The 21,663-nt window shown below is 44.4% G+C and overlaps 1 long non-coding RNA gene across 1 annotated transcript in view; it reads left to right on the forward strand.

Moving 5' to 3' along the window:
• The window catches only part of LOC132648953 (uncharacterized), an 86,510-nt gene that overhangs the window by 39,118 nt on the left and 25,729 nt on the right, over positions 1-21,663 (forward strand). Inside the window, exon 4 of the long non-coding RNA XR_009587352.1 lies at positions 7,409-7,557. This is a non-coding gene — a long non-coding RNA (uncharacterized LOC132648953). The remainder of the gene's footprint in view (positions 1-7,408; positions 7,558-21,663) is intronic.

Below are 21,663 nucleotides of genomic sequence, written 5' to 3' on the forward strand. Positions count from 1 at the left end.
AAGTGTAAATAACTTCTTTTTTGCTGGTAGATGGTCTTCAGTCTCTTAAGAAGCCAGATCCTCTCTTCCCTTCCCTTTTTCTGTTTAGTCTGAAGAGCTATCCTTTCCTACTGTTGTTTTTTTTTTGTTTGTTTGTTTGTTTGTTTTTGGGGGGGGGTGAGGAAGGACAGGGGGCTCCTTTTCTACTTTTTTTTTCATGCCAGAAGGGTAACGTGTTGGCATTTGGTGGTTTGTGGGAAGTGTTGGCAGGCATCTTTACAGCCAGCCCGAAGGGACCTGACAAATCGGAGCGGGCTTTCCACCTGAGCATCTTGGTAGCACAGGGCACAGGGGCGGATGCTGGAGGCCAGTTGTGTCTTGAAAAACCTGGAGTGTTGTGCTCCCAGCGTGCGAGGCTGTGACTTGTTTCCAGTGGGTAATGCGTGGAACGTAAATGAAACGTCCCCTCAGTAATTGGAACGTTTTCTAAGATTACATTTTCGCAGGCGGTGACAGTCTCCTTGTGTGATCTACGCAGTTATTTTAGAGGAACTCAGTGGTGTATGGCCAGGCCATCCCAAATGAACCCAGTCACCACGGAGCTTGGAATCTAAGTGTGATAATGTCTGGCTAGTGTTTGGAGGGGAGATCCTCACGTGCTGAGGGGCTGCGGACAGCTGATCTGAGGATAATTGTAGTCATACAACTGTGAAAAAAAAAATGAATTCTGTCAACACTGGGAGTGAAGTTGGAGAGGAGAGTTTCCCTAGTGGAGCCTTTGATGAGAGTACAGCCCAGCTGAAGCCTTGACTGTGAGCCCCGAAGAAGCCTCCACTAATCCTGCCCAGGAAAACAAACATAATGAATATGGGGTGATTTGTGAGCCTAAGTTTGTGGCAATCTGCTATGTAGTATTAGAGCACTAATCCAGAAATCTGGGATTTGGTTCCATTATGTAACGTGGCCAGGGCTATCGAGTTCCCTTGTTCAGGCAGATATCCTGTTTATCAGCATGATTTCCGTAAAGATCGACTGCTGCCTGCGGTTCAGGTATGGGGTTGTTAGCTGTGGAGTACTCTGTGTCTCCGGGGCATAATTTTTAGAATGGGAGGAGAAGAGGCAGAGTTCCACTCTGCTTGCTTAACACTCCTCTAGACACCCTGTTCCAGGAAGCATCCCTAAGTAATCAGAATAAAACAATGATAACAGAATGATGAGTGCATCTCTGTCCTGGGGACTGGAGGCGTAAGAGGAAATGCCAGAAGTGGAAGCTGTACTCTGGACAGAGCTTGTGAAATAGTTACAATCTGTCCGACCCACCTTGCAGACAAAAGCTTGCTTTAGATGGTTCCCCTGATGTTTCTTTGGCCAGGTAGTAATTGAGCAATCCCAGCCTGCTGAATACCACTACTATTTTGGGAATGTATCCAGGATCATACCGCCTTTCTTACTCATCCCTTAGTGGCCCTCATACTCAGATTTTTCAACTTATAGCTCCCTCACATCTCTTACTGCTCTTCGAAGCCTCGTGCCGCCTCCTACCTGCCCCTGAACAGATGGGGCCGACAGGGGATGTCTATCTCTCGGCAGCCTTTGGCATGCCTTTCTGTTCCATTCCTCTGCGTTCTTGGCCGGCTCACACGAGGTTGTTATCCTCAGCTCACACACACATGTGGAGTCCTCTTTGCTTCCTCTGCAGTCTGACTCTCCTTTCAGAGGCTGCGGGTATGACTCAGTACGCAATAACTAATAAGAGGACTCACGTGTCAGCGAATGGGCCGGGCGTATCTCAGAAGACCTGAAAGCTTTCTAGTTAGAAGAAGAAAACGGTTTGGAAATGATGGGAAATGGGCGCCCAGGATCTAGTACTGGAAGCTTGAGACACTACTGACATTTCTCTCATCCATGGCTCACCCTGGTAGTTTCATTAAAAAGCCAGACTCTTGTTTCGCTCATGGAGACAGCTCTGTTTCCTCTTATGTTTCCAGCAGTGGCACAGTCCAGTAAGAGGGAGCAGATAAAATAGTTGGATGGGGTATTTATTGTTTTAGGTTTGCATATCTTCCAATGATTTACAAGGGCACAAGCAAAGATTACCTGGACGGACGTTGTTTTTTTTTTGGGGGGGGCAGGGAAACTCTTCCCACAAGTTGGCTTTCGCTGGTTCTCTTTGCATCTGTTTTGCATATTATTTAAGGGAACCCTGACTGCACTCACAGAACAAACAGAACTGCGGGGGAATTTACATATTATAAAGAGCTTCCGTTTTCTTTCATTAGTTGTTGTGTAATGGTTAACGAGACATTTCTGCCTCTGTGACCCCGGATGGAACGCAGTGCTGTAAAGATGTCCCATTTTGAGTGATCTCTGCATGTACCATAAAAACCCTGGAGTCCCCACATGCTGGTTTGTAGCCTCTTGGCTCCTTGGCAGGAATTTTCTGGATGGCAGATGCTTGTGTGGCGACTGGTCTTTGCAGTGTCCTGGCCCTCGACCTTGACTTGAGACTGTCACTCGTCTTGCTCTTGTTTTTGCATTTGGGATCGCAAACATTTCACATATGCTTGTTGTATCAGTTAGCTTTTTCATCCCTGTGACCAAACACCTGACGAGAAGCAACCTGAGGGAGGACGGATTTATTTCTGCTTGTGCTTCTAGGGGCTACAGTCTCTCCTGGCAGGGAAGGCGTGATAGTGTGGAGACACGTGGTCACAGGCACAGAGGACTGCTGTGCTTACAGTCCCACAGACAGGAAGGAAGAGGAGCACCAATGCTACTTCTCTTTTCAGTCAGTTATGGACCAGGTCTATGCCACAGTGTCACCCACATTCAGGGCAGGTCTTTCCTCCTTCAGTTAATCTTCCCTGCAAATACCCTGACACTCACACCCACAGACATCCTCACAGTCACACCCACAGACATCCTCACAGTCACACCCACAGACACCCTCACAGTCACACCCACAGACACCCCTACTCCCACCCACAAACACCCTCACACTCATATCCACAAATATCCTCACAGTCACACCCACAAATACTCTCATACTCATACTCATACCCACAAATGCCCTCACTCACACCCACAAACACTCTCACATCTCACATCCACAAGCGAGCTCAGGGTACTTAGTGTTGTTCCACTTGTTTTCTTTTAAAGATGTATGTTGAGGGTTGGAGTAGGAGGCTGGAGAGATGGCTCGGAGGTTAAGAGCACCGTCTGCTCTTCCAGAGGTCCTGAGTTCAACTCCCAGCACCTACATGGTGGCTCACAACCATCCATAATGTGATCTGATGCCCTCTTCTGGCCTGCAGGTGTACATGCATAAGTAGATATTTTAAAAGGGGTGTGTGTGTATGTGTGCATGCACAAGCGCTGGGAACCAAACTTGGTCCTCTGCAAGAGTAGGAAGCAGTCCTACCTAATCTTCCTACATATTTTCTTAACATTAATAAAAAAAAAATTGCCTCTCATACAATCAGAAACTTAGCTAATTTTATATTGGCTGATATACATTATAGGATGTTTTGTGAAAAAAAAGTTTTAAATAAATACTGTAAAAATGTATATCCTGAGCTGGGCATGGTGGTGTACTCAGGGCGGCAGAGACAGGCGTATCATTGTGAGTTCGAGGCCAGCCTGATCTACAAAGCGAGTTCAGGACAGCCAGGGCTACACAGAGAAACCTTGTCTTGAAAAACAAACAAACAAACAAACAAAGACAAAGCATACACTGTTAAGGGGATGAAACCGAGACAGAATTGATTCTGAACATTGTACTGTTCTTTGTTTTCTCCTAGATATAGCTTGTATCAGACAATTTTCATAGCATTAGGCCTGCCTATTCCGGTCCATTCTGTGCTATTACTTGTTGTTCATATGCTAAATACCACACTCACACCTCAGGTATTTTCATAAGAAACTCCAATGACTTAGCTCATTTTCAACCTGATTCACCTCTACAGTGTGCACGGGTGTTAGACCCTCTCAGCAGTCTTTACCTTCTGAATTTTTCTTTTAAGTGTCTTGTTTTAAGTGTCCCCTAAATGAGACAGATTTAAGGGAGTGTGCGTGCCAGTTGTCCAAGTTTGACTAAGCACTTTTCATTCTTGCCTTCATCGGACAATCATGCCACTCTGTTTTGTGTTCATCACTGGCTGGTTACCAAGAATACAAAGATGAATAAAACATTAATCCAGGCTGGGAAGAACTCCCAAGGATGGAAAGAGTCATCCAAGTACATAATTATACCATGATACGAGCACTCCACTGGGAATGGAACTGAATCATCTTGGAGAAGTCAGAGAAGGTGACATTTTGGTTAGGTCAGAATTTCTTGATGTGTAAGAAGGAGGGGGTGACGTTGCAGAGGTGATTTGTAGGTTTACGAATAGCATGAAGAACAGTATGTAGGCGCGTAAGCATATGGCGAGTTTGGGAAGTGGTGAGAAGTTAGTTAAGGTTGGAGGAGTGTGTGTGTGTGTGTGTGTGTGTGATGAACTTGAGGTGAGGAAAGTTTGGTAAGAGAGGAAACAATGCTGTAAGTGTGGAATTGTGACTTGACTGTGTAGTAATAGGGAGTAGGCACTAAGATCCAAAGACAAAGGAATACTTGATAAGAGATAGTAAAGATACGTGGATGAGAAAAAAAAAAGATACTTGGATGGATACTGTAGATGGAAAAGACAGGTCAGAAGATTGCTTTATACAACAGTTGATGCTGTCCACAGGAGACACCACCAAGTAGTCTTCCGTTAGTATTGACCTCCTGGAATAAGATCAGTTGGACTTCGGTTGGATTGACAATTGCCTGTGCTAAGTCAAAGGGAGGGGAACGCAAAGGAAGGGCCCCAGCTGAGAAACATTGTAGAGGCTGCTTTGTCAAGGCTTTGTGATTGATGGGCTAAGAAGACAGGATGTAGAGTGAGTGGCTTCAGCGTCCTCTTCTTGGAAGCTGGGCTCATTTGTGACATTACAAAAAAAAAAAAAAAAAGAATAGTACAATTACAGAATTTTTAGCTAGGAAAGAGAAAAGGTGTCATCGCACATCTGACGTCTTCATCCTCTCTTCTTGTTCTCCTCCTCTGTTTCTTGCTATGGTTGGAGCAGCTCATCCATTTCTAGGACATTTTTCTGTTCACTTTGTACAGATTTTAGTATGTTTATCTTATATTATATGTCTAATATCCACTTACAAGTGAGTACATATCATATGTGTCTTTCTGCTTCTGGGACACCTCACTCAGGATGATCTTTTTTAGTTTCCACCATTGCCTGCAAATTTCATGATTTCCTTGTTTTTAGTTGCTAAGTAGTATTCAATTGTGTAGATGTACCACAATTTCTGTACCCATTCCTCCGTTGAGGGACATCTGGGTTGTTTCCAGGTTCTGGCTATTACAAATAAAGCTGCTACGAACATGGTTGAGCAAATGCCCTTGTAGTGTACTTGAACATGTTTGGGATATATGCCTTGGAGTGGTATAGCTGGATCTTGAGGCAGCGTTATTCCTAGTTGTCTGAGAAAGTGCCAGATTGATTTCCAAAGTGGATGTACAAGTTTACATTCCCACCAGCAATGGAGGAGGGTTCCCCTTTCTCCACATTCTCTCCGGCATGTGTTGTCACTCGAGTTTTTGATCTTAGCCATTCTGATGGGTGTAAGATAAAATCTCAGAGTCGTTTTGATTTACATTTCCCTGATGGCTAAGGACACTGAGCATTTCTTTAAGTGTTTCTCTGCCATTAGATATTCCTCTATAGAGAATTCTCTGTTTAGCTCTGTACCCCATTTTTAATTGTATTACTTGATTTGGTGCTTTTTAGTTTCTTGAGTTCTTTATATATTCTGGATATTAGCCCTCTGTCATATATAGGGTTGGTGAAGATCCTTTCCCAGTCTGCAGGCTGTCGTTTTGTTCTGATGACAGTGTCCTTTGCTTTACAGAAGGTTTTCAGTTTCTGTGCTTTGTACTGATTCTGAATGCCCTGGTCTTTGCTTTCGGCTTGGGGTATACTGGGTCCAAGCACAAAACTTTGAGAATTAATACTAATAGTGCAACCATCAATCAATGGAGGAAGGAGATGAAGGGTAGATGCTCCCATTTCCATACTTTGGGTGGTTCAAGGCATTCTGATCTTTCAGGTGTTCTGGCAGAAGCAGGTACTCCACAGCACCTCTTCATTGGCATTCTGTTCTTTCTTTCTGTCTCTCCCTCTCTAGTCTATCACTCTGTTTCTGTGAAATAATCTCTCATGAAAGTTGCATGTTACTTCATATTTCTGACTCTTTGTTTAAGCACATCAAGCTAAGATAGGCAAGGACACAAAGACTAGCTTGATTCGGGATGCTTGGAGAAAGAATATCTTGTGTATTGTATGGATGCAACACCTGCTAATAATAATGATAATAATAATAATAATACCTTTGGCCTATAGAAAAGGATATAATAGAAGGTGGGACATCCGGTAGGCAGAAAGGATTCTGGGATAGAGCCAGGTGTTGGAGATTTTTCCAGATGATGAGAGGAGGAGAGACCCACGGTACCTGAACAGAGGTAACCAGTTACTTGGCAGACTGTAGATTAGTATAAACGGGCTATTTTAAGTTATGAGCTAGTCAGAGAAGAGCCTAGCTATATGGCCTAGGTATTTGTAAATATATTTTGAGTCTCATGAGTTCTTATTCCAGGATCTTATGGCTGGGAGGAAAAGGGCACACACTATTACACATGCTCTATGCTTATATTTTCTAAAGCTTGGTTAAAGGGTTTCAGTGGGGGCCCATTTCCCTTATGTCTCAATATTTAAAAGTCATTAGTCAAGGTACTACACAGTTAAACAAAATGCTGTAGTCTACCATGTACTTGCATATATTAGAACATGTACTTTTGGCTTCTCCTGAGTTTCATGCCAGAATTACATGAAAACACTTAGGCCTATACACCCCTCCTGTGCACCTCCATTCTTAACATATGCTTTAGATAGCAGCCTATAGGATGGTCTATAGTCCAACAAGGAACTGCTGTCATGCTTTGGGGTGTGTGCAAAGTGGCTCAGCTTTCCCTCAGGGGAATCGACTAGAAAGGAAGATTGTGTAGACTCCAGATGGTACCTGGGAACAGCTAAAGCTCAGGCTTGGGCAGACCCTTTAGAACATAGACTCCAGGGGCTCCTGGACATCCTGACAATTCTCCGGTATATTCCATGAACATTAGTCTTAGGAAATTAGAACTTGATATGAATATTTGGGGTTTGTGCCATATGGATTGTCACTGAATGGTAGGAGTAAACGGATTCAGCTAAGAAAGTGAGGTGGAATGAGTGAGGTCTGAGAACGGCACTTAGGGGGTGGAGCCAGGGAAAGAGGCTTTGGAAGTGACTCAGTGTTTCGTCTTGACATTTAAAAGGGGTTTTTATTCTTTTAAAGTGAAAAGGCAAACACAAGCTGATTCCTAAAGCAGCATGGCAGAGTGATTGTGTTCTCCCTTGGTCCTCACTCAGTAGCCTGTGGACGGAGGAGACACTTCCTGTACTCCCAGTCACACGATGCTCATTAAGCTGCCTGAGACTTTAAAGGTAAGTAATTATTTTAAGACTATTATGTTCAATGTCCACACAAAACAGTCTTATCTAGAGCTGTGATCTGAATGTGTCCTCTGAATCTATGTATTGAAACTTAATTACTATGTGATAGTATTAGGAAGTGGGGATTTGGAGATTAAGCCATGAAGATGGAGTTCTAATGAGTGGGATTAGTGACCTCATAAACTGGCTGGAGTGACCTCCCTGGGCTCCTTCTGCCATGTGAGGGCCCATTATTTGCTCCTCCGGAAAACAAAACAACAGTCATCTTGGAGGCAGAGACCTAGTTCCAGCCAGACACTGAACCTGCTGGTATCTTAATCTTTTCTTCTGGAGAGCAGTGAGAAATTGTTCCTCTAAGTGACCCAGCATCGGGGGTAAAAACACTTGGAGGGCGACACAATGCCTTTTTGAAGCATGAGTTTGAAATGATGGAAAAAAAATGTTTGAGAATTTTGGGAAAATTTTTTCTCATATTGCAAAGTTGTTGCTGTTGTTGTTGTTGTTGTTTTCTTATCGCAACAAATATCCAGGAGAAGAAGTTTAAAGGAAGAACAGATGTATCTTGGCTCATGGCTTTTGAAATGTCAGGCCACACCAACAGCTGGCTCTGCTGCCCATAGACCTGTAGTGAAATAGCTCTCCCTGGGAGGACAAGTGCAGCAGAGAAAAGCTGATATCCTCTCAGGCAAAAGAACAGAGAAAGGCAGAAAGGGGCCAGAGCAAAAACTATCCCTCAGAGACAACCCCAGTGACTTCTTCCAACTAAACCTTGTCTCCTAAGTGTCCCTTCAGATCTACCAATAACTCAGTCCATTCATGAAATCAGAGCCTTTGCTATCTAATCACCTCAATAGTGTCACCAGTTGGAGACTAAACCTCCAACACAAACCTTTTTGGCGACATTCATATGAAAGTGATAACATTTGTGATGCTTAATGGCTGTTTTTAACTTGATGACGTCTACAATCACCGAGGATGAAAGCTTCCAGAACACCCGAGTTTGCCTCCGCTCAAGCCTTCAAGGCATTATCTAGATTAGGTTCAGTGAGGTGAGTAGACCCATCTCAACTGTGGGTAGCACTAGTCCATTGGGCTGGGGTCCCACACAGGATTATTAAAAGGAAAAGAACCTTCCTGCTTCTTCTTTGTGGATGTGATGAGACCTTACGGTCTGGCTGCTATGACATCCCTGCAGAGATAGACTGTACTCCATCAAACCGCGAACCAGAATGAACCCTTTATCCCTTAAATTGCTTCTGTGAGAATATTTTATTTCAGGAAAAGGTAAAGTAACTAATGCAGCGTTCTACTCCGGGGCCCCCAAAGCCTCATGTCAGTCTCCTGTAATTCAAATTATACCCAGTCTATCCCTAAGAGTCCACATAGCCTTAACAGTTCCAGCTCAAAAGATCAAGTGCAAAGACCATGGCATGTAAGGCAGAGTTTGTATTCAACATCTCTCCTGGGATGGTTCTCTACAAGCTCCTGTAAAAACAGAAGTTACTCAGATTCATGCAGTGTAGAATAACACACTCTAAAAAAGAGTAATGAAGCCTAGAAAAATGGGGTGGGACTAAAGTTGGACCCAAAATCCATTAAAATAAGTGTTAAGTCCTGGAACTTTATGCAAATTCAGAATAAAACGGGGAGGCAAGTCTTTCAGTAGCTTAAGTAGAAGTTGAGACTACTCTGAACATGGCTGCCTCTGGGTATTTGGATGGCTGAGTACGAAGAAATGAGTCCTGGGAAAACAGGGTGCCCTGGTATTAACTTCTTAAAGAAAGGTCTTTCAAATGATTAGATCTCTGAGCCTGTGATAAGTAGGGCTTAGCCAATTTCTGGAATGTCCTCAAAGCATTTTTTCTATTGCTTTGTGAAAAGTGGGTGACTTATTTTTAGTACAATTAATCTCTTTGGGAACCACACTTTATTTTCCCCAACTTTTCAAAATCCATCTGCTCTACTTTTTGCCACTATGGTTTGCCAGCAACCTGGACAAAGGCAGTCATCAGCAACCATGCCTCAACCTGGACAGCACTCTGTCTCGAAATCTCCTTTACATTATTAACTAGTCCTTAATATTTAAATGTCGCCTCCTACAAAATCTCAAGACATGAACAAATGTAAGTAAAACTGCAACCCATGTAATACACATGGCCTCTAATCCAAGTCTCAGTGTCCCTTACTTCATTTCAAACCTGGCGAAATATAGTCACAACAGCTTAATTTCTTGGTGACAGTTTTCTTATGTCAGTTAGCCCTTTTTTTTTTTTTTCCAGTGTGACAAATAATAGAGAGAAACAGTTTTAAGCAGGGAAGATTTATTTCATTGTGTGCTCTCAGCCGTTCAGTTCATTCCATTGTTTCTGGCCTTGTGCTGAGGCTGAACACCATGGCCGAAGGGTGTGGCAGAACAAACTGAATATCGAGGTGGAAGAATAGGGCAGGACAAAGCTCAGGACAGCCAGGGGGATAAAGAGACACAAGGTACGCACTTCAAAAGCACGTTCCCCCCAAGCAGCTCCCTCACCCTAATAATAGTCCATCCTGGCTGAATAGGTGTGAAGGCATTTATAATCTAACCACCTCTCACTAGTGCCATCAGCTGGAGATCAAACCCATGAGTCTTTTGGTTGAACAGCATCTGACCGAACCATAAAAGCTGGAAGTGTCTAGGTGTGTCTGTTTCTTGTTTAATTGTTGAGTGTACTTAAATGTTCTGTACTGACACAGGGGGAACAGCCGGTCCCAAGGCTTTCATTTGGAAGGCTTCCAAATGGACGCTAACTGCTTCAGAAGGGTTTGAATGATCATTTTGTTGGATTCGTTCATTCTCCAATAAAGAAAGACAACTGGAAAGAGAGCTGCTCCCAGATTTACAGCCATCACGGCAACAGTGTCCCAACAGCCTTCTATTACACCTTTTTGAACATGTTGGAGCTGGATGTGGCCTGTGTAATAAAGGCCAAATAGAGTTAAGTGAATAGCTTCACCTCGGGATTACTTCTATCACACATCTGGAACATCCTTCACAGGCTCGAGTTTTGTGTTTTGCAAAACATTTGGGACACGGGACCCATGGTGTAGGAGCGTAGGGGAGGGCCTGTGAGGTTATACCCAGTCTTCAGTTAGAGTTAGTTCTCTGTTCCTTATCCACGGTCATGTAAAGCAGCAGACGCAAGCTCCCGCTGGCATGCCCAAGGGCTTCTCTGCCATTCCTTCCCCACCATGATAGCCTGCCCCTCTGAAAACCGTGAGCTCAAATCACCCTTTCCTCTCTAAGTTACTCCTGTTGTTACAGCAGTGAGAGGAAAAGCAGCTGCCACACTAGAGTCAAGTACTGGTCTATACATGCACAGTTAGAAAGACACGTGGCTCATTTCAGTGAACCAGTAAAGGATTCCTTGCAAACGCGCCATCTCAACTGGGATGTGAAGAATGAGGAGGCCACAGGCTATTCTCCAGACATGAGTACAGTGGAAAACAAAAAACTGATTTGTTGAGATTCACCTCAATGGGCCCGGAGTCTAAGATGGAGAGGGATGTGGGTGGAGAGTGAGTATAAAGTCAATGTGGTGATGGTTGCTCCCACCAGGACCAGCCTTTGTTCTTATTAAGGTGTTCAGGTTTCATTTGAGCAGCAAGAAGCCCTAAAGACGATGGCTTGCCTGGAATGAGAACTATGGCTGTAAAATGGAGAGTAATTCCAGAGAACAGCATGTCTGGAAGCTGGGAGAAGAATTTAGAGGTTGTGATGGTCAGGTTGAATGGATGGTGGCTCAGACTGGGATTAATGAGAATAGAATCCAAAAACTGGTTAGGACAAGAAGAGGATAGAATTTGAGGGTGATTCAGTCAGTGATGGTAGATAAAGTCTCCAGAAAAATGTGCTCTAACAGTGGTCAGAAAGGACCAATAACAGACAGCTGGAATGTGGCCATGAAGTCTTAGCTAGAGGATCCAGGTTGATAGTTCTTGAGCCTGTTAATGAGACTCAGTGACAACAGCAGCACGCAGTAGAAGTTGGCCGTCTGGTCCTGAGGAGAGGGAAGCCTACAATGTAGAGGCTGGAAGGCAGGAAGTGAAGCAGTTCCTAGGGGTTATGAACATGAGCTCTTACCCATCCCAGAAGGCAATGGGGTGTGTGTGGGGGGAACTCCTGTGAGATTTTATGAGTGGAGGTAAGTCCCTATTTTACCAAAAAGACCCTCTGGTAGCAAATTCACCTTCAAACAAACCAAACGAAGCAGTAAGCACATCCTCTTTACTGACACAAAAGCATGCCCTATGCCTTTCTCAAATGTCTCTCTTCGGAGGGAATTAATAATGTGTTCCATTTGAAAGTTACTGCTTTCTTGGATTACACTCCATGAAATCCTGAGCTGTCAGCAGGCAACAGCATCTGTAGACATGAGAGTTGTATTGCGAATATTGTCTACATAATAACAAGCTCTAGTGGTCACCTAACTTGACACTGGGGTTCAAGAATTAAAGTAAAACACTGAGAGCCAAACAGCTCTTCTCCCTGTTCTACCCTGGATCATCACGCCTCCCACTGGTCCTTTTATATACCTAAGCTGCTCTGATTCATCAGCCCCACTTCCCTCCCTGCCTCCTACAGAAGCTGCTAAAATTATTTTCTGTTGAATTATGGCAAGAGTTCTCTAGAGTCCCAAGCTCCAGGCTTGATTCCATTGAGTCCAGGCTCAGAGCTAAGTCTTCGTTTGGAAGAGCTTTTGAACTTTCTTTTGTGCACCAAGGAAGCCTCTTGTGGTTCGTTATGTGATTTAAAACAAAACAAAACAAAACAAAAAACAATCAAACAACTGTAGAGATTTATTTACTTTTATTTTATGTATATGGGTGTTCGGCCTCCAGGCGTGTCTTCACACCACATACATGACTTGTATGGTTCGTGGAGGCCAGAAGGCAACTTCCGTTCTCCTCTAACTGGAGTTGTAGATAGTTGTGACTACCATGTGGGTGCTAGGAGCCAAACCTGGGTCTCCTGGAAGAGCAGCCAGTGCTCTTGACTGCTGAGCCATCTCTAGAGCCCCAACACTGTGATCTTGTGGTGGAAGGTTTTCCAGGAGAGAGGCCTCACTGTTCCATTCCAGGTGACCTGGAGATCCTTTCCGGGCAGTGCTAGCAGCTTTCCAGAGCTGGTTCCCACCTGGTTTTTGGTTCCTCGTGTTTTAGAGAATGACTCCCTCTGGTGTACATGTGTGACTGCCTCTGTATGTGTATAAGCGTGGAGGCCGGAGATTGAGTTGATGTCAGTGTCTCTTCATAGCTTCTCCACATTGTTATTGTTGTTGTTATTGTTATTCTCAGGGCACTCACTTAGCCTGGAGATCCTTGGTTTACTTAGGCTTACTGATCAGCAAGCCTCAAGGAAGCCACCGTTTCTGCCTCCTGAGCCCTATGGTTGTAGGTGCACACAGCCGCCTGCCTTTTTTACTTTAGGTGCTGGGGATCAAATGTTCTCATGTGTATGCTGCAAACACTTTACCTATTGTGCTGTCTCCTTAATTCCTTTAATCACTCTCCACTGCTCCCCTCCATCGTGTGTGTGTGTGTGTGTGTGTGTGTGTGTGTGTGTGTGCATGCAGTGCCAAAGCATGCATGTGGCAGTCAGGGGACAACTTTGGGAAGTCAGTTTTCTCTTTCTACCACATGGATTCCCAGAATTGAAATTAGACCTTCAACCCATGGCAGCAAATGTCTTCATCCACTGAGTTGTCTCATTCCTTCACTCACCTTGATCCTTAATACTCAACTCCTGCCCTTCTGAAGGATGTTTTCCATGTGGCTTCAATGATGTTGGCTGTATCTATTTTTTTTTCCTTCAGAAAAATGACTCCACAAACACAGCCTATATACCCTTTCTTCTAAAATACTTATATTTAAGACATTTCGTGGAGAATTTAGTCTGTGAATAAACTGGGTTTGCACAGGTAGGTAGGTAGGTGCAAAAATTACTGATTCTAACATCATCAACCCAGGTGTTCAAAACAGGCCCAGCTCAGAGGGCAGCTTCCAACAGATGAGCCTTTTACAGGCTGAGTTAGTCGGGAGCTAATGACTTGCTTCTGAGCTCTTGAAGCCATTTGATTAGCCTGCTACCTATGAACCTTGTAGTTTGAGCTGCCTCTGATAAATGCATAGACAAACAGTTCTATTAAACATAACTCACCACTACGAAACTCAAGTATGTGTTAAGGTGTCTGTAAAGGTCATATTTTATTCCCAGTTTGCCAATGGAGGAAGTAAGGAACAGAGGACTCAGCGCTGACGTGGTATGAGTACCAAATAAAGAACTGAGCCGGAAGAAGTCAGCCGTCTTTTTTACTTAAAAATATAGTTATGTGTATGAGTATTTTGTCTGAATGTATTTATATGCACCATATGCATGCCTGGGACCCTCAGAGACCAGAAGACAGTGGTCAGCAATGCTAGAGTTTGGATGGTTGTAAGTGACTATGCGGGCGTTAGGAATTAACCCAGCACCTCCACAGGAGCAGTTCATCACCGCTGAGCCATCTCTCCAGCCTTAAGTCATGCATCTTAATTCATGATTTAATAATGCCCTTCACAAACATTCTTTACTTAAGTGTTCTCTTCTTCAGAAATAAGTGTCTATTGAAGTCCTAGTAGAATATGAGAGATGTTGTGACGTGTATCAAGGATAAAACACTATTCCTCCTTGCTTGGAATGTGTAGATGTGGAAATCCCGACAGCAATGCTTAGGAAGAAATAACACAAGGCAGTCTGTAGCAAAAGTGACTGTCTGCCTAGGCTGAGGAGGTTAGATAAAGATGGTGGAGGAAACTAAGACATGACACAAGCTAGGATCTGTCCTCACACCATCTTTCAGTGGGATGGACGCATCTTCTGGAGGGTGGAAACGCAGGCTGGGAGGATGTTACTGAGACAGGTGATTATTTTGCTGAAGGAATATTTGTGAGGGCCTCATTTCCAGAGGTTAGCAAGCCTGGATCTATCGTCTCTGAGAGCAAACCGAGTGAGACCTTTCCTATGAAGGTTCCCAGCAGGCTCATGAAGACTTCAATTAGGAAAGCATGCATGAGGTGAGCTTTCCAAAGGCATTTATGGAGTGTCATTCATATGCCAGAAATTGCTGCAGACTCTGGAGGTTCAATAGCAAACGAAGTACTGTCCATACGGTCAGCAAGGTGGCAGTTTAGTACAAACAATTTGGTGGGCATCTACAGAACAGTAGGGTGATTCTGTCATGAGGTATGGACGAATCTGAGGACACAGATAGGAAGGGATTCTGAGCGGGGATTGGCAGGCTACAGGAAGGAGCTAAGTCTTTGAAAATGAATTTAATTTTTTTTCCTGACAGAAAAATAACTCACATGTATTTTAAACATCAGATATATGCTAAGACAATAAAACAGTTGAACTTCCCCCTAATTCTCTGTTAAGTACAATTAAAAACGACATGCATGGGTTGGGGCTGTAGCTCAGTGTGCTTGCTTATCAGGAACGAGGCCCTGGGTGGCATTATCCTTAGAACTGAAAACACACAAACACACACACACACAGAGGGGGGTGTAGATCCACAACTTCAGGATGTTATATTTCAAAGAAACTTAGAAAGATTCTGGAGGAAGAAGAGGAGGCACAATGGCTAATGCCTCCAGGAATGGTGACATGGTGATATTTTTCCTGGCTTGTTCCTGGGGTATGAAGAAATCACCAACCTGGAAACTTCAAAGATACCCGACAAACAAACAAACAACAGAACAAGCCAGCTTGCTCCCGCCGGAAATGGGTAGTCTAGCAAAGTAAAAAGCATTTTGTCAACACCTACTTTACTTTGGCCAAACACTTCAGAGGGTAAAAGCACTCTTTCTTCCCTGCCTACATCCCTGAAGGACAAGGAGGACACTTCTATCCCACGTTTGCCAACTCTAGTGAAGCTCTCTCTTGTATACCTTGAGCATTAGTCCCTAAGACATGGAAGCTTATCCTCACACAAAAATTTTTACATGAATTTTTTTTTTGTTGTAACTTTATTCACATGTGAAAAATATCCCCCAAATTATTTCTACGGAACACTATTTGGCAACAAAAGAATGAGATTCTGATATAACAACTCAGAAGATCTGCCGAAGACTCCCACTAAGTAAAAAAGAAAAAAACGCCTTCAAAGGTTACAAGCCTGTATTATTTATATAACACTTTTAAAGGTATCTTTATTATTATTTGTTATTGTATATGTATGTGTGTGCGGGCACCTAAGTTGGTCAGAGGAGCTCAGGTCACAGGCAATTGTGAACTGCCTGATACGGGCATTGAACTTGGGCTCTCTGTAAGTACACTGCAGGCTCTTTACAGATAAGCTACCTCACCAGCTCTTACATAACATTCTTCAAAAAAAAAAAAGATTACTTTATGTGTAAGGATATGTATTTATGTACTGTATGCAGTGCCTGCAGAGACCAGAACAGAGCAATGGATCCTTTGAGACGGTAGTTACAGACAGTTCTAAGCTGCTCTGTGGGTGCTATGGATGGCATCTGGGTTCTCTGGACGAGCAACCAGTGCTCTTAACCACTGAGCGGTGGCTCCAGTCCCTATAGCATTCTTGAAATGCAAAGAAGACTAGTGCCTTCTGGGAACAGTAAGAAACTGGTGTTTCTTAAGAACGATGCCGAGAGGGAGGGAAGGTGGGACCAGGAGGTGAGGAGAGGAGGGAGGGGACTAAGACCAGGATGTAAAATGAACAAAAAATAAAAATAAAATACAAAACAAAACCCCAAACACTGCTGTGGAGACATAGCTCTTCTAACTGTATCACTGTGATACCTTGGCCCCGTTACTACCTGTTCTTGTATTATCCTGCAGCATGCTGCATGATGCTGTGTGAAGACACAGGTTCTAAACTGCTATTGTGACAATAACTTTGTAAAAAGTTACCATTTGGGGAAGCCCTGGTAACGGATACATGTGATCTCTATTATTTCCGATAATGGCATGCAACTCTGTGATTACTTTAAAATAAAAAATCAAATGAAAAAGTCAAACTAGTTTCGAGGTTGAGTTTACAGAGGTCAGAAAAGAGGAGAGAAGGGCATTCTGGGCAGATGGACAGCGAAGCCTGGAAGCAAGATATGTGTATCAGCCTGAATAGTGAGTGGTTAGCCAAGGCTAAATTAAAGGGCATCATTTAAGAAATTAAAAATTTCTAAAAATCACAAGTTTTTGAAGAAATGAAAAGGTGACACAGTCAGGTATTGGGCCTGAGTGAGCCAACAGAGGTGGGGCCTCAGAGATTAGGAGCTCGGAAATCCTGGGGAGTTGCAATTTCAGGGTAGCCAATCACAGTGTAAGCAGGGGATAGAACAGCTATAGGAAATTATAGAGGACTGGATTTGGGATAGAAACAAGTTGCTGAAGTGAAGGCAGAAACCAAGGAGCTGTGACATGTGGCAAGACATCCAGTGGCTATTGGGATCATCTAGAATCTAACAGGAGCCCAGAGCTAGAGAAGAAAGTCGGTTAACAAGGATGTGCTAGGGCTCAAATAAGGAATAAATACTTAAAAAGCATAAGACAGAAGGGTGTGAGAAGAGCTGGTGCTCCAGACGACGGCCTGAGGGGAGAGGGTGGTGCTCTGTGCTAGCAACTGACAAAAAAAAAAAAAAAAAAGAAAAGTGACATGTGATCCCTCCCTGTTATTTGGGTGACAAGACAGTCAGCAACTTATGACAAGGAGGTGGAATCAAGGAAGTGAAGGGAAAACTGTGACACTGAGGACACAGAGCAAGTCTGAGGAGGGTAGGAGAGCTGATCACCAATTGGAAGATGGCAAGTGGACTTGGAGGAAGATACACAGACCCCACCTGGAGCGAGATTAGAATGAAGGACGGGACTTGGGAGAGTTGTGTTTCTCACAGTGCTGAGGGTGTGGTGGTCAGTGACAGGTGTCCTGGAGGAGCTGGCAGTAAGGTGCCGACAGGATGTGTGCTAGCCAGTGGCTTCAGGCTAACACAGGCGTTTGCCCTGGCAGTATCTGAGGCCGGGTGGCATTTGTCGTTTGTGGCCTGGCACATTCCGGCAGCAGAGGCTTAGTTTCAGCCGTCCTGTCCAAGCAGCTGGGCCAGCATGCGGTGGGGAACGAGGCCAGCCTAGGCAATACCAGGGCCTCTCTCCAGAAAGGCTCACCCCTTACATTTGTGGGGTCTTGTGTTATGGACAAATGGAAACCTCCAGCCTCAAGTCACGCCCCCCCCCCCCCCCCCCGCCATTTCCCTAGTTTTGCTTTCACTTAACACCAAGAAGATTCTTGAGGACTCTTTATCTCTGTGTTTGAGCTTTGCCTCTTAAATAGATGGCTGCCTTGGTTTGCCACTGAGGTGTGGGACAGAGGACACTCTTGGCTCAGGCCTTGTTTGGAGATGGTATCCTGGAAAACAGGCCAAGCAGAGCTGGGATGAGCCTGAGATTGCAGAGCAGAGAATCTGAGGTTCAGAGTACCTACACTGTTCTACATGGGAGGTCTAGGAACCAGATTCAACCTCTTGTTCCATGGAAGGAGTACAGTCCAAGGGCAATCAGGGTCTGTGCTGGGATCTGGGTATAGGGTCTATTTTTCTGAGTCTGAGGATGGGATGATGTTCTTGGGATCCAGCGATGTCAACCACAGTGACTAGTAGAGGACCACAGCAGAAATTAGAGCTGTACCTTCACTCTCATCATGCTTCTTTGCCTTCTCCAGGCTCACCTTCCAGAGTTCACCATTGTTAAAGGATGACACATTCTTCCAGGCAGATGCCCTTACAATTTATTATTTGTGTCTTTGTTCGGTGACTGGATTTTGAAAGCCTAATGATGGACTGTGTCTTAGAGTTTCTGCCGCTGTGATAACCCAGGGAGGGTAGGGTTTATTTCAGCTCACACTTCCACACACCTGTCTAGCACTGAAGGAAGTCAGGGCAAGAACTCAAACAGGGCAGGGACCTGGAGGCAGAACTTGATGCAGAGGCCATGGAAGGGTGCTGCTTACCGGCTTGCTCTTCATAGCCTGCTTTCTTAAAGCACCCAGGACCACCTACCCAGGGGTTGGCATCACCCACAGTAAGCTGGGCTCTCCCATATCAATCACTAATTAAAAAAAAAATTTAACACAGTCTTGTGCACCAGACAATCTGGTGGGAGCATTTTCTCAACTGAAGCTCCCTTTTATAAAACGACTCTGGCTTGTGTCAAGTTGACATAGAACTAGCCAGCGCAATGAGTGCAAGCCAAATAAACGCTTTTCTCCCCCAAGTTGCTTTTGGTCATGGTGTTTTGTCACAGCAATAGAAACCCTAACTAAGACATACGACCTGGCAGAAGCATTTTGTATTGCAATTTGTGATGAATGAAGGTTCCCATGGCTCTTCCTTGTTGGCGGTTGTCACTGCCAGTGTGTTGGAGTTTTGCCTTTCTAGTAAATGATATGTCATTGCCTCCTAGCTTCATAAGACAGGATTTCCCTTAATTGAGACTTCTTCTTTTTTTTTTTTTTTTTTAAGGATCTTTAGGTGACCCGGCATTGCTTGTGTACTCCACCTTCTCTGAACTTAGATACTACAAAGGGGGTGGGGAGGAAGGAAGGAAAATCTAGAAAGTCTGGGATTGTTGTGCCCCAAAGACCACCAGGAGCCAGACCATGTATGCAAAAGCAAAGAGCTTTATTCTAGCCTAAGCTCAGTCTCTCCAGTATCAACAACGCAGTGGATCAGAGAGGAGAGCTGCACAGTAGGGTTTTTATTGGGGTCTGAGGAAGGACCAGGAATTTCCGGTTTACCAGTTACAGGACTGGGTGACCAAGGGCAAGCTTGTTACAAAGTGATCGGCTAACTAACATAACATTGAGCGCGCTTTCTGCAGACCTCAGGAATGTTAGGTCAGAGGGCTGCCCAGCACAGATGCCCCACCCTGAGATAAGAGAACTTTCCATTCTCGTCGTTACCTCCAGGCTATTCCTTGGGGTATAGAATTTTATGGTTTTCATATTCCTGGAATTGGTGACCTACGGCCTAGTTCCTGGGACTCATGACTTTTGGGGGAGGGGGTCAGGTCTGGTCCTTTCAGGATGAGGTCACACATCTGCTGACTGTACCCTCATTCTCTCACACACCCAAGGGAGTCAGTTTCCATGCGGAGAGTTCTGTGAAGAGGCAAGGAACTGAAAGTGGATCTGCCAGTATCTACTGTAATCAGAGGCTCCATCCAGCGGCTTGCTACAGCTGTGAGCCTGCTTAGATTTGTCCTCAGTCTAGCCTCAGAATGAGGAGACAGCCCCCAGCCAGCACCATTGCAGCCTTGCGCTATGTGGCAGAGACACACCATAGACCATGCCCACGTGGTGGGGGCTTTGTCCCCTAAATGGAAACATCCAATTCCAGAGGGAAGTATACAGGACTTTCAGGTTCCAGGAAGGAAAGAAATTTGGAAGCCTCTGGAAGCTCCCCAAACTTTCAAGATCTACAAGGCCCTGCTCCAAGGTTACGTAAGCAGTCATATTAGCTAGAGAGAGGAGGCCTTCCCACCTACACAGCTGCCAAGCTCCCTGGGAGCTCCGGGGATGTTGCTCTCATGGAGCAGTCACCCATGCTGGGTTGGGCATATTGGGGAAATAGCTGGTTTTGAGTCACCCATTCACCCATATTCTCCTGTGTAACCCCAATCAGCTCACTGGTTCAGCAGTGGAAGCGTGATGTGTTAGTTTGCTTTGATCTGTTGTCTGCATCTTATCCAGGATGAGCAGTAGTTTGTTCATCCCCAGGGAAAGTCACACACCAGCCTAAATTCTTGACCCAGGAACCATTTGTGTCTATGTTGTGCTATACAGTAACAGATCCCCAACTACAGACATATAAGGACAGCACAACTACTGCTATCTTAGTTTCCAAGGATGTTGTATCATCAAGCTGAATGGCCAGAGATGACAGAAATTTATTCTCTTGCCGTTCTGGAGTTCCGAGGTCCAAAATCAGTATCATGAAGCTTAAATCAGGGTCTTGGCGGGACCACAACTCTAGGCTCTTTCTCTTACCTCTTTCAGCTTCTTCTGTGCCTTGGTCTGTGCTACCATCCTAGGCCTCAAGGCCAGCACTTTAAACCTGTGTGATCATCTTCCCATGACTTCTGTGTGTGTGTGAATGTGTATGTGCCTTCATGTGTGTGTGAGTGTGTGCCTGTATGTGTGTGATCATGTGTATGTTAATATCTGTGAGCTTATGGGCATATTTGTGTGGATGTATATGCTGGTTCTCTGCTTTCCTCATAAAGAGACACACAATTGCAATGTGTTAAGACTCCGTATTCCAACCCTTTATCTCAAGATCCTTCTCTTAGTCTGGTGTTCAAAGATTCTTGGATGATATTGTCCAACATTTATAGAGTCCAGAGGTTGGGGGGTGGCATTTATTTTCTTTTGCCTACTGCAAACAGCTACAGTTTCCAAACTCTTATCATGCTCTGAATATCAGGAGACACACTTCCTGTGTGTCTTTACTTACGTGCATTAATTTACATGTGTTATCACTCTCAGTGGCATCTTACAGTAGCATCTCAGGGAGCTTGAGGGACTCGGCTCATGTGAGCGAGGCAGGGGATGGCGAACTCAGCAAACCGACTTCAGAGTGTGACATGCTATATTATCTTCCCATCAAATACCTAAGCTGATTACAAAAGTTCCATCTATTTCCCTATGTATAACATTTTCAATCAGTCTTTACAAATGACCTATCTCTTGGTACCTCTCCAATACCCATCAAAAGAACGCTCAGTGATTCTTAAGGGGAGCCAACTTGAGCCAGAAAGACCTTTTCTAATATTCAGAATGGAAGACCCTGTTTCTAGAGAAGATACACTCTACAGAAAATATCTTCCTGAAGGGGTATGGTTGGGTAGGCCTTTTTCTTTTAGGGCATACCATATTTACACAAACCACATTTCTAGTTGAGGGGCTGAAGGCCAGGGAGGGTGAAGTTATAGACCATGTGCAAGGCTTTCTGTGAGAACTGACTGCACTGAGCACTTAGGGGTCGGTTCCATAGCTGTTTTCAGATGGA

The sequence above is a fragment of the Meriones unguiculatus genome, chromosome 18, assembly GCF_030254825.1.
Source record: "Meriones unguiculatus strain TT.TT164.6M chromosome 18, Bangor_MerUng_6.1, whole genome shotgun sequence".
Classification (NCBI taxonomy): Eukaryota; Metazoa; Chordata; class Mammalia; order Rodentia; family Muridae; genus Meriones; species Meriones unguiculatus.